This window comes from Pseudorca crassidens, chromosome 8 (genome assembly GCF_039906515.1).
Source record: "Pseudorca crassidens isolate mPseCra1 chromosome 8, mPseCra1.hap1, whole genome shotgun sequence".
NCBI classification, from domain to species: Eukaryota; Metazoa; Chordata; class Mammalia; order Artiodactyla; family Delphinidae; genus Pseudorca; species Pseudorca crassidens.
In genome coordinates, this window is record NC_090303.1 from 46350076 (window position 1) to 46361771 (window position 11696).

The following is an 11696-nucleotide window of genomic DNA, read 5'->3' on the forward strand; positions in this document are numbered from 1 at the left end:
AGACCATAGTGGCACCCTGATCTCAGACCTCCAGCCTCCAGAACTGTGAGAAAATAAGTTTCTGTCGTTTAAGCCATCCAGTCTATGGTATTTTGTTATGGTAGCCCAAGTGAACTAATACACTAATAAAACCTGCATTCTAGTGCTGAAGTTACGTCCAGTCTTAAAGAGAATTTAAAAATTTAAGAATGAGAAGGAAAAGAAGCACCTTGTGTAACAGGAAGTAGCTAACACAACAAAAAGAAGGAACAGATGCTGCCAAGCAAGGCTTTATTCATACTCATGCCCTTGCAAACAGAGGAAACCTCTTAACTGGAGGTATCCTTAGATCTGGCCCATCTTCCTATCTCACTGAAAGACAAATGCTAAAATAAGCACACTTTTTATATAGGCTTCCTTCCTACAACTGTACTCTTTACACAAATGATCCATGGTTTAAAAAAAAACTGGGTGCCACATGGAAAAATCCATCTTAAAAAAAAAAAGTGTTACTATAATTTTAAAAACTATTTGATTTACAAGACTCTCAACGAAGAATCATCCGTATTTCTTCTGATATTATGCACATATTTATATTACCATCCACAAAATCTGACTACAGTAACTCATACAGAATCACAGAACTTGAGAGTTAGAAAGAGGCTAGTAAACCCTGCATAATTCACATAGGAGTAAAGAGAAAACCAGATGTTTTGATTCTTTTCCAACACCACCCTACTCCCATCCTAGATTACTGCACAGAGAAAGGATCAGCTACATCATTTGCAGGGCCCCCTTCTTCAAAACTTATTAAGAATTTCAATACTGTGACAGCAGAGCATTAAACCAAGTGCCAGGCCTTCTAAAGATGGGCCTTGTGTGACTGCACGGCTCACACACCATGAAGCTGGCCCTGAATACAGAGGTACATCTATAAGCACCCTCTTAAGAAACGTACAGCTGACCCTTGAACAACTCAGGGGTTAGGCCGCAGACCCTCCAACGCAGTCCACATGTAACTTATAGTTGGCCCTCTGTATAAGTGGCTTCTCCTTATCTGTGGTTCTGCATCCTCAGATTCAACCAACTGTGGATTGTGTAGTACTGTGGTATTTACCATTGAAAAAAATCCACATATAAGTAGACCCATGCAGTTCAAACCTGTGTTGCTCAAGTCAACTGTATTTCTTTACAATCCAACACAGTATAGATGGATCAGGGCTCCTGAACAAACACCACTAGGAATATGGTGGAGAGCAAAGAAAAGTGAGCCTGGAGTCAGAAGACCTCCAGCCACTACTAGCTAGACCCTAACAAGCCCCTTAATACTCCAAGACTATAAAATGGAGATAGAACCCACCCTATCTCCTTCTCACAGAATTGTGACAATCAAATTAAATGAGTTCTATGCATCAACAAATGCGTCAGTATCACTACGATTCCCTTAAACAGCTCTGGCAATTAATGTTTCCAAATGCTGGAGACACTGAAAAATTGGGGGTAAAAGGGGTATGATTTGCCATAATTACAGCTTATATTTAGATGCTCACCTTCAAGTATAACAAGCACTCACTTCCCATCAATGGTTTCTGAGCAAAGGAAAGCCATGATGATGATTCTGTGTTCCTCACCAGAACATCTATAACAGCACTGTCCAACAGAAACATAGTGTAAGCCATATAACTTAAAATTTTCTAATGGCCACATTGAAAAGAATAAAAAGAAATCAATCTAATTTAGCAATATATATTATTTAACCTAAATATCAAAAATATTATCCTTTCAACATGTAATCAATGTAAAATTATTAATGAGAAATTTACCTTTTTCTCTCTTTTTTTGTGGTACCAAGTCTTGGAAATACAATATGTATTTTACACTTTCAGCACATCTCAATCCTGTGTGGCTACTGGACAGTGAAGATCTATATAATACTAAGTGTACAAGGTATCCAATCATCCTTTTATGTTGTTGTCTTTTCTACTTGTCTTACCATGACAAATAACAACAGTAGCAGTTTCAAGAAATTTCTACCATCACCATCTTCAAGGAGATGCTCTATATATCTCCAAATTTCCCTTAAAATATCGTTAAACAAAAGGCTGCAAAGGCAGTCATTTGCTAAGTCATTTAGGAATGCTCGTGGCTCCTGTGAGCAGCTTTATCCTCTTACGGAATTTTCATTACTCGTACATGCAGAGGACAGAGCTACGCGGGTGACAGGCCCTTTAAGAAGTATTTATTTAGAGTACAACTAGAGCAAGGCTGGCTACTCTGCCGGGTAATGCAGAAATCTAAGGGCGACTCCCACACTCCAGACACCTGGCTGAGCTTCGCGTCCAAGGGCAGGGCGCGGTTCTAGACAACCCGGCAGCGGTGGAGGCTGCAGCGCGGACCCAGCACCCCGAAGGAGGTCCCCGAGCCCGCGGGCCGCTCGCAGCTCTCAGGCCCGGCCTGACGCCCGGCGCGGTTATCCCGCAGCGCTGAACGCGACTCCCCGCGCCTCGGCTCCAAGGAGGCCCCAGGGTCCGCACCCGCCTGGGCTTTTCAACTGGGCTTGTCCGGGCGCCTAGCGGCCGTCCTGGAGCTTCCGAGCCCTCGACTCGGGCCTCCCGGTCCCGAGTGCGGAGACGCGGCCCGGCCCGCACTCACCGACCTGGCAGGCAGCGCTGCCTCGTACTCCCGCTTCCGGCCTAGTCGCAGCCCCTCCCGACGGGGGTGGTCCACACGCCGGCAAGATGGCGGCCGCACGACGCGGTCAGTAACCGGGGCCACAGGACCAGGGTCCACTACCCGACCACCGCGCCTCGCAGACGCACGGACTTGCCTGGGCCTGGGAAGGGGAGTTCCCCGCTACGAGCCCCGCCCCTCGCTCGCCCGCGGAGTCGCACCGCCCTGGGGCGGGGCCACGGCCCCAGAGGCCCCGCAGGCCCCGCCTGCTGTCGAAGCGCCCTGGTCCATCTCCTCAGGTCCCGCCCCCTGAGTCCCCAGGCGGGATCCTGGTCACGTGGAGCCGGACTCCTCTCAGAGCTGGGTTATCAATTTTAAGGGATTTGGATGCTTTAGCTCATTTAATTGGTTTAAATTTCCATTCAGGTACTTCCCTGGTGGTCCAGTGGTTAAGACTCTGTGCTCCCAATGTAGAGGGCCTGGGTTGAATTGCCGGTCAGGGAACTACATCCTGCGTGTGGCATCTAAGATCCTGCACGCCCCAACGAAGATGCCTTGTGCAGCAACTAAGACCCTCACAGCGAAATAAATAAATATTAAAAAATAAATTTCCATTAAAAATTTATTTGTGTGGCTTCCCTGGTGGCGCAGTGGTTGAGAGTCCGCCTGCCGATGCAGAGGACACGGGTTCATGCCCCAGTCCGGGAAGATCCCACATGCCGCGGAGCGGCTGGGCCCGTGCGCCATGGCCGCTGAGCCTGCGCGTCCGGAGCCTGTGCTCCGCAACGGGAGAGGCCACAACAGTGAGAGGCCCGCGTACCGAAAAAAAAAAAAAAAAAAAATTTACTTGTGGGCCATCTATGTAGTAGAAAGTCCAGGGTATTTGGTTCACGATTTATTCACTCATTTACTCATTCCACAAACACGTCTCGAGTGCCTGTTGTGCACTTGCTGTAATGCTGGGGACACTGGAGTGAGCAAAAAAGACATGGTCCTGGCAGGAAACAGGCAATTAGAGGGCTGCCTAGTTAGGGCTAAAACAGCGCTTCGGCAGGAGGGGAGCCCCTTTAGTGTTTGGGGTGTGTGTGTCAGGAATACTTCCTTGACTGCTAGGCTGAGACAAGGATGAAGATGAGATAGCTGGGAAAGCAAACAGGTCGGAGGGATTTGGAAGAGAAGAGCCTTCTCTTCCAAAGAGAAGAAGAGCATATAGCAGTGCGGAAACAGTGGAGTATGGACGAGTGAACAGAGGAAGTGGAGACAGATTGAGATGATGTATTAGAAAGGCATTTGGAAATCAGGTTAGTGAGTCTGTATGGACTTTTCCTAAAGGCACTGGTGCAGTCATTGAAGGTTTTCAACCAGGAGAATGGTGTAATCAATTTTTATGGGATAAGGTAAGTATCCAAATGAGAGATGATGGTAACCCAGACTACCAGTGGTCTGGAGAGTGGGGATGGAGAGAAGTGTGTGGCCTGGGGAATATTTAGACGTTGAGATGAACAGAGCTTGATGATTGATTAAGTGAGTCAGGGAGAAAGAGGATTCTAGGTTTCTGGCTCCCGTAATTGAGTGAATGGGGCTGCCACAGGTGTTACAAATCTCATAGAAACGTTCTTCAGTTGTCCAGCAATCTGTGCTTGTCTGTTCACAGTTAAAGGTGGGTGATTTGGAGCTTGTGATAGATATAAACAGCATACTGAGCTTAGTCCTGATGATTTTCAAGGCAGATAGTTTGGGTAAGAGGATGAGTTTGGGGAGAGTATTGCCTGTGGAGGTCTAAGGCTCCTTTTCACTCCTGCTGTTGGAGAAGTGGAGGCTTAGGAAGGTGCTGAGTACTGAGGGCAGATACCATAGGATTCATCCCTTCAAACACTATCTTGCCAATCTTCTCAATAGTTTTGGTCCTGGCCCCAAATCCCCAACCTCAGATCAATACAAGTCCCTTCCTTCTCCACTCCTACCATACAAAGCTGAGGGAGACATCTCACACTCAGGAGGTGACTTTGCTTCCTACTTCAGAAAGGAAATTAAAACTATTAGTTAGGAATTCCCAGAGTCTCCTACTATTTTCTCTTTCCTTCCCCTCACATCTTCACTCACTCCCATTTTTACCTTCTTATAGCTGACGTAGAGAAAGAGGAGGGGCCCTATATGCTGTTTCTCCTGGGACCTAGCACCATCAATTTTCTCCTCTTCCATGTGTCTTCAACCTCCTCGTTTCTACTGGTTCTTTACCTTCAATATATATTCAAGTCACTCCCACTTTTCTCCTTGAAGGAGAAAGCCATACTCATTCTCTTTAATTCCACATCCTCCTGTCTTCTCCTGAATTGGGTCGACTCAGACTTTCATGCCCACCATTCCATTAAAACTGCTCTTTACTTGCCTATTGTTGTCATCCCCTTCTGGAATATATGCTCCACATCCTCAGTTTTCATTCTGTTAAACCTCCACCCGCAAGTGTCAGCAAGGCATTCGGTGACCCAGTTAGGAATGACTATTCCTTGGCCTCCCTTTCAGCTAGGCGTGGCTATATTGAAAAAGACTCACAGACTTAGAGAACGAACTTGGGGTTACCAGGGGGAGGGATAGTTAGGGAGGTTGGGATTGACACGTACACACTGCTATATTTAGGACCTACTGTACAGCATAGAGAACTGTGCTCAATATTATGTAACAAACTAAATGGGAAAAGAATTTGAAAAAGAATAGATAAATGTATATGAATAACTGAATCACTTTGCTGTATACCTGAAACTAATACAACATTGTTAATCAATTGTACTCCAATATAAAATAAAAAGTTAAAAAAAAAAACTATGACCTTTGAGATGTGAGTAGAACTGGATCATGTCCCTTAAAAGAGAAGCTGCTTGCTGTCTACTACCTCTTCTCCCTTCTTGCTCTCTGGAAAATGGCAAAAAGAAACATGGACTGGAAAGGGAAGCCATGTATTTAGGAAGGCAAAACTGCTCCATTAGTCTAAGTCCCAGCCTAATTTGGGGAGCTGAGGTTCCCTCCTCCCTTCGATCAGCCACAAAGTTTCGACCATTACACAAGAGAAAATAAACTCTCTTCTTTTAAAAATTACTGTTTGTTCGGACCTGTTTGTTATAGTGGCTTAGCTTATTCCCTAATAGACAGGGACTCTGTCTGCTTTATTCTCTACTTAATCTCCAAGACCTAAAACAGTGCATAGCACAGAGCATATGCTCAAAAATTTGTTGAATAAATCCTAAAGCAATATCTTTCTCTGCTCTACACTCCCCACTAGCTAATATCTTTTTCTCCCCTTTGTTTTCCATCTAAGCTTTTGTGAAAGTCTACTCTTTTCACATTGCTTTCAGTTCCTTGCACCCTAAAGTCCCCATAGGAATACGTGACACTTTTCTCATTCTACTTGGAAACTGATTCTCCTTCTTCACTAAACCGTGTTCCTTGTGAGTAGAACTGGAGAATGTCCCTTAAAAGAGAAGCTGCCTGACATCGACTTATTCTTCTCCCTTCCTGCTGTCCGGAAAATGGCAGACAGTATTTTCCTTGTGGATAGTAAACTTTTAGTATAGAACTTTGGATTTCCTGTAGCGCTCGACTACATAATATGTATTCAAAAATATTTACGAAGTGGGAGAGTACATTGTATTTGTTGGAAGATTAAAGCGTATCAGGGAATTTAACAGACTGGTCTGAGGTTACACTAGCTGTCTTTATCAAACATTCATTTTTGTGATGGCTGCCGGAGTTGCTAGTCTTAATGTTTGTTTTGTTTTTTAAACTTCTGTAACCCTAACAGGATGCTCTTCTTTTTAAGCTCCTTTATTAATGTTGTGGCGATCCGGTATAGGATTTTCTGTTGTGGTTTTAAACCAATAAAGGAGAGCAGTTGAAGATTGCTAATTTCCTTCTTATTTACTGCTGCCCTCGGCAGCAATTCAGCAACTATTGGAATAGTCCATGGAGTCTGTGACTGGCTAACCCCAACTCCCTGTATTTTCACATGAAAAAAATCAGTCTGTACCTGAGAGCAACTTTTACTCTTTACGCACCAAGTGGAAATTAAGGCCCTGTGAACATGTGATATGGCTTAGGTAATCTTTTTACAAAGGTTGAGGATGAGAAGATTTGAGATATCTTAAAATAATGGTCTTTAAAAAGTATTCTAGGGCTTCCCTGGTGGCGCAGTGGTTGAGAGTCCGCCTGCCGATGCAGAGGACATGGGTTTGTGCCCCGGTCCGGGAAGATCCCACATGCCGCGGAGCAGCTGGGCCCGTGAGCCATGGCCGCTGAGCCTGCGCGTCCGGAGCCTGTGCTCCCCAATGGGAGAGGCCACACGGTGAGAGGCCCACGTGCCGCAGAAAAAGAGAGAGAAAAAAAAAGAAGTATTCTAGCACACTCCCAAATTAATTTTGTAAAACAATGCACTTATTCATACATTTTGGTGGATTACATCTAACACTGTCATAGTAAATTTACAAAGTTGCCAAGGATATGATTTTTAATACATTTTTAATGTTTACATTGTAAATAAAATGGTTGTATCGAACTTTAAATGTATCCAATGAAATTTAAATGCCTTAGTGTAAATTTCTCACTATCATTCATTTAAAAATTTAGTGAATAAGCTATTCTTTAATTGTAGGAAATTTTATATTATTGTTTTTTTCTCCTTGAACTTGTATGTCCATTCTACTGTCTCCCAGTGGATTATTTATGAGTTTGATAACAAACAATTATATAGCATGTACTACGTGCCAGATACTTTACAATATAGGCTCATTTAACACTCTGTCTCAGATTGGGTGCTTTAAGAGCCGTCTTCCGAGATGGAGATTAGGTTGTAGGATACTTACTAGAGAGTATTCTTGAGATAAACACTTGTGAAAGAGAGGAAGAAGATGTAGGATTGGGCAGAGGGAGAAGCCGAGCTATGGTTCAATACCAATAAAGGACTCAGCCAATCCATGGGAAACTTTGGAATTGAACTGGCCCTTCAGAGTTGTCTTGAGTTGGGACAAGGGACTCAGGTCCTTATTACTACCTCACTGATGTGGATGTGTCATTGATATGAGCTGTCCCTTGAAAAAGAATGACTTTGAATGAGGCAGTTTTCTCGGCAAGGCAGTCCCCAAAGAAGGCTGACAGCTATGGGCCAGCTGCTGGTAACACTCCCAGCAGCTGAAGAAATAAGTCACTCATTACTGAAGGGGGACATCTGGGTGGTGCATCACAGAATTCACCACAATCTTATAAGGATGAGGCTGATAATTTCCCCACTTTACAGATGAGATAACTGAGGCACAAAGAGGTTAAATAAATTGCCTAAGATACCTCTTAAGTGGTGGGGCTAGGATATGAACCCAGACAATCTGGCTCTACCCTTGTGCTTCTAACTACTGGTCCATTCACTACCAAATAAAACAGCCTCTGATCTAATTCTATGTGCCATTAAAATTATCTTTTAAAACAGAGGTTGGCAACCTTTTTTTTTGTGAAGGACCGGATAGTAAATATGTTCAGCTCTGCAGGCTATACTGCCTCTACCACAACTCCTCAATTCTTTTGTTCTAGTCCAAAAGCAGCCACGGACAGTTCATAAACAAAGGGGCATGGCTGTGTTCCAGGAAAATTTATTTACAGAAACAGGTGGCAGTTTGTATTAGTTTACTAACCTCTGTTTCAGGGGAAAAAAAAATATTTCAAGATCGAGGAAACACTCACCGTTTATTGTTACAGGAATAAAGTAGTACCAGATGGAATATACATAATGATCCTAACCTTATTTTTTAAAGACTAGAGGGAATTGTGCCAACATTTTAACAGTAGATGTCTCTGTGGGATAGGTTTAAAGGTGATCAATATTTTCTTTATTATACTTTTCTGTTTCCTGAGATAAAAAATGTAAAACTTTTTTAATGAGAGAAAACCCAGTGAATATTATTTTAAAGAGTATTGTTGGAGGGATTAGGATGCTCAATTCCATAATGATAGACAGACACTTCAACTTCATAATCCTGTACCCACAGAGTTAAGTCAGAGATAATAAGGTTCAAGCAGCAATGCAAAGGGTCTATCAACTGGGGTAGTTTTAGGATGATAACTGCACCATGGGTGATGGGAACATTTCTTGCTTTGCTCATTGATTGCCTCTTCACAGGGTGTCTGTTTCACTAGTGGATATCTTGGCATTATGAATTAAATGTTTGTACTCCCCCCCTCAAATTGATATATTGAAATTCTAACCCTCCATGTGATGATTTTAGAAGGTGGGGCCCCTGTGAGGTAATTAGGTCATGAGGGTGAAGCCCTCAAGAGTGGGAGTACTGCCCTTATAAAAGCGACCCCAGAGAGCCCCCTCAACCCTTTTCTGCCATGTAAGGACACGATGAGAAGTCAGCACTGAAACCCAGAGGAGGGCCCTCACCAGAACCCCACCGTGCTGACCTCATCTCAGACTTTCAGCATTCAAACTGTGAGAAATAATCTTCTGTTGTTTATAAGGGACCCAGTCTATGCCAATTTGTTACAACAGCCCGAACTGACTAAGAAACTGGGCTTATCCCTTCCAATGAGCACTGAAGCACTAAAGTAGCAACCATCAACATCACAATCAAATCCCAGTGAAACCACAGCCATCTCTCTCCCTGGTCTCTTCCACTCATTGGGTGGGATTTGAGTAAATCACATTTGGGCTTTTGAAACAGATAAGGTGTCTAAATTCTGCTAATTTCTCTGCTCCCACAGCCATTGCCCTAGTTTATTTAGGTCTTAATTACTGCTCACCCAGACAATAGTCTCCAAACTTGTCTCTGGTTCCCCTGTTCCTACCCTTTTATGCTAAACCTTTGATCTTCCTGAAGCACATCTCAAGCGACTCTCTTATTTAGAGCCCTTCATTGGCTCATGTTTCCTACAGACCAAGATCCAAACTCCTCAGCCTGGAGTTAAGATGTCAATACTGTTAATTCTTTGTGGTTGATGAGAAAGAAAATTTGTATTTTCAATGGATCAAATTAATTTTAGAATTACCTGAACCCAATGAAGCCCAAAGCAGTTGTATAAGTAGTAAAACGAGAAAAAGACTTCCCGAACCAACACTGCAAGTTAGACATATATGTAACTGTGAAGATAATGAGTTCAGAACCGGTGTCTTTTTTTTTTTTTTTTTTTTTGCGGTACGTGGGCCTCTCACTGTTGTGGCCTCTCCCGCTGCGGAGCACAGGCTCCGGATGCGCAGGCTCAGCGGCCATGGCTCACGGGCCCAGCCGCTCCGCGGCATGTGGGATCATCCCGGACCGGGGCACGATCCCGTGTCCCCTGCATCGGCAGGCGGACTCTCAACCACTGCGCCACCAGGGAAGCCCAGAACCAGTGTCATTTTGAGGGAAAGACCAGGTCACCAAAAACTCAAAGCATATCTGATTGGCCTCAGCCAATAATTTGGACTGTTTCTGATGTAATGTGCAATGTGTGACTATAAAATCTTCAAATGGGTAATGGACTTAATTCTCATGTTCAAAATCTTGGACTATCAGCCGCTTATTTGCAAAACTAAGCCTGGCTTTCTCAGCTGAGTATAATTGTAACCCCAGGAAGAAATGGAAGAGGTAAGAATTCAGAAGCATAAAGAGAATCAGAATCAGGATAGAAATGATGAGGAAACAAATTTACTTCCTAAGTTTTAGCCCTTTTGTAAATTTTGTATCAGTCAGTTTTATAGTCATTGCAATGTTGAGTATATTTTGTCTTCTCTTGAAAAACATTTAAAAAGGGGGACTCAGTTTGCAACGATGTTTACGAGTTTGGAGAAATGTAATCTATTAAATTAGTATATTTCATGAATTATCTGTGTAAGTGAGGTATATATATTGTTTTAAAATTAATAAGTTAATAAATGGTGAATATTCCTCTCTATGTAACATACACAAAAGCTTCTGGCATATTAAAAGAAGTTATAGACATGAGATTGTTCTCATTCTGGCCCAACATATCTTTCCAACTTGATCTTTTAACTCATACTAGCTCCAGCCCTACTGAATTATTCCCAATTACTTTTACAAAGCAACTTCCCTAAACATGCCTTTATTCCGTTTTTCCCTGGAATATCCTTCTCCATGGCTTAGAAAAATTAAATTCTATCCATTTCTCAAGATACGTCCCTCAGTTTCTCAAAGTCTCCCACAACTGGAGGTCATGTCTACCTTTCTGAACTCCTTGGCACTTGTCACTGTGCCTGTCTCACACCCTTAGCCTATTTACACATACACACACATAATTACATATTATATTATAATAATGTTATTGCAGATTATATTACAATATACTCATATGGTTCTACTGTGAATTCCTTGAGAGTGGGATACACATTACAATTATCATTGTTCCCCATATTATTTGTTGAATCAAAACAATGAATGCATGATGAAAAATTAAAGAAACACATGAATGCTTCCATTCCAACTCAAAATTTAAAAATATTATTGCGAAAACAATATTGAAGGAAATGTCTTAAAATTCAGATATTTCTACCATGCAAAACTGTTTTCATTTTTCTGCTTCACTTTCAGGATTTAGCTATGCTCATACAGCATATTTGTTTATGTAACAGGCTGTTAAAAATAGGATTTGTCATCACTAGACTGGAGGAAAATAATAGGTGATGAATATTCTCACATTCCAAAGTGATATCACCTATGCAGTGCTAGCATAGTGCTAACACCTATGCAGTACTGGAAAAATTTTGTAACCTGAAAACCTAAACACACTGAGGGATATAAAGGGGTTGGGAATGAAGAGTCTGGGGGAGATTTTTTTGGAGAAATTCATTTCCAGGGAGTCTCACTCCTAATCCCCTAGGAGAGGTCTAAAAGTGCTGTTCTCAATGGAGAGCTTGATTGGTGCAACTGGGAACAGGGATGCAGGCAGGAAACGTGGCACACTGCTGTCTGAGCCATGCCTGGAAACTCAGAAGGCCAGCTAGTTACTCTGAAGGTCGAGAGGTGAGAGGTGCGTCTATGGGAACAACCTTCATTCCTAGTGTTTGTCAG

At 42.8% G+C, this 11696-nt stretch overlaps 1 protein-coding gene across 5 annotated transcripts in view; it reads right to left on the minus strand.

The window, feature by feature from the left end:
* MIOS (meiosis regulator for oocyte development) overlaps positions 1 to 2881 on the minus strand; it is a 40936-nt gene extending 38055 nt beyond the window's left edge. For 2 of the 5 annotated variants that reach the window (XM_067746313.1, XM_067746315.1), the window contains exons 1-2: positions 2636 to 2880; positions 1530 to 1629 (exon numbers count right to left, since the gene is read on the minus strand). The gene's annotated coding sequence lies outside the window, so the exon portion shown is untranslated. Of the gene's footprint in view, positions 1 to 1529; positions 1630 to 2631 lie in introns of all 5 variants that reach the window. The other 3 variants (XM_067746314.1, XM_067746316.1, XM_067746317.1) reach the window with 2 other exon arrangements.
* Positions 2882 to 11696: the final 8815 nt, after the last annotated feature.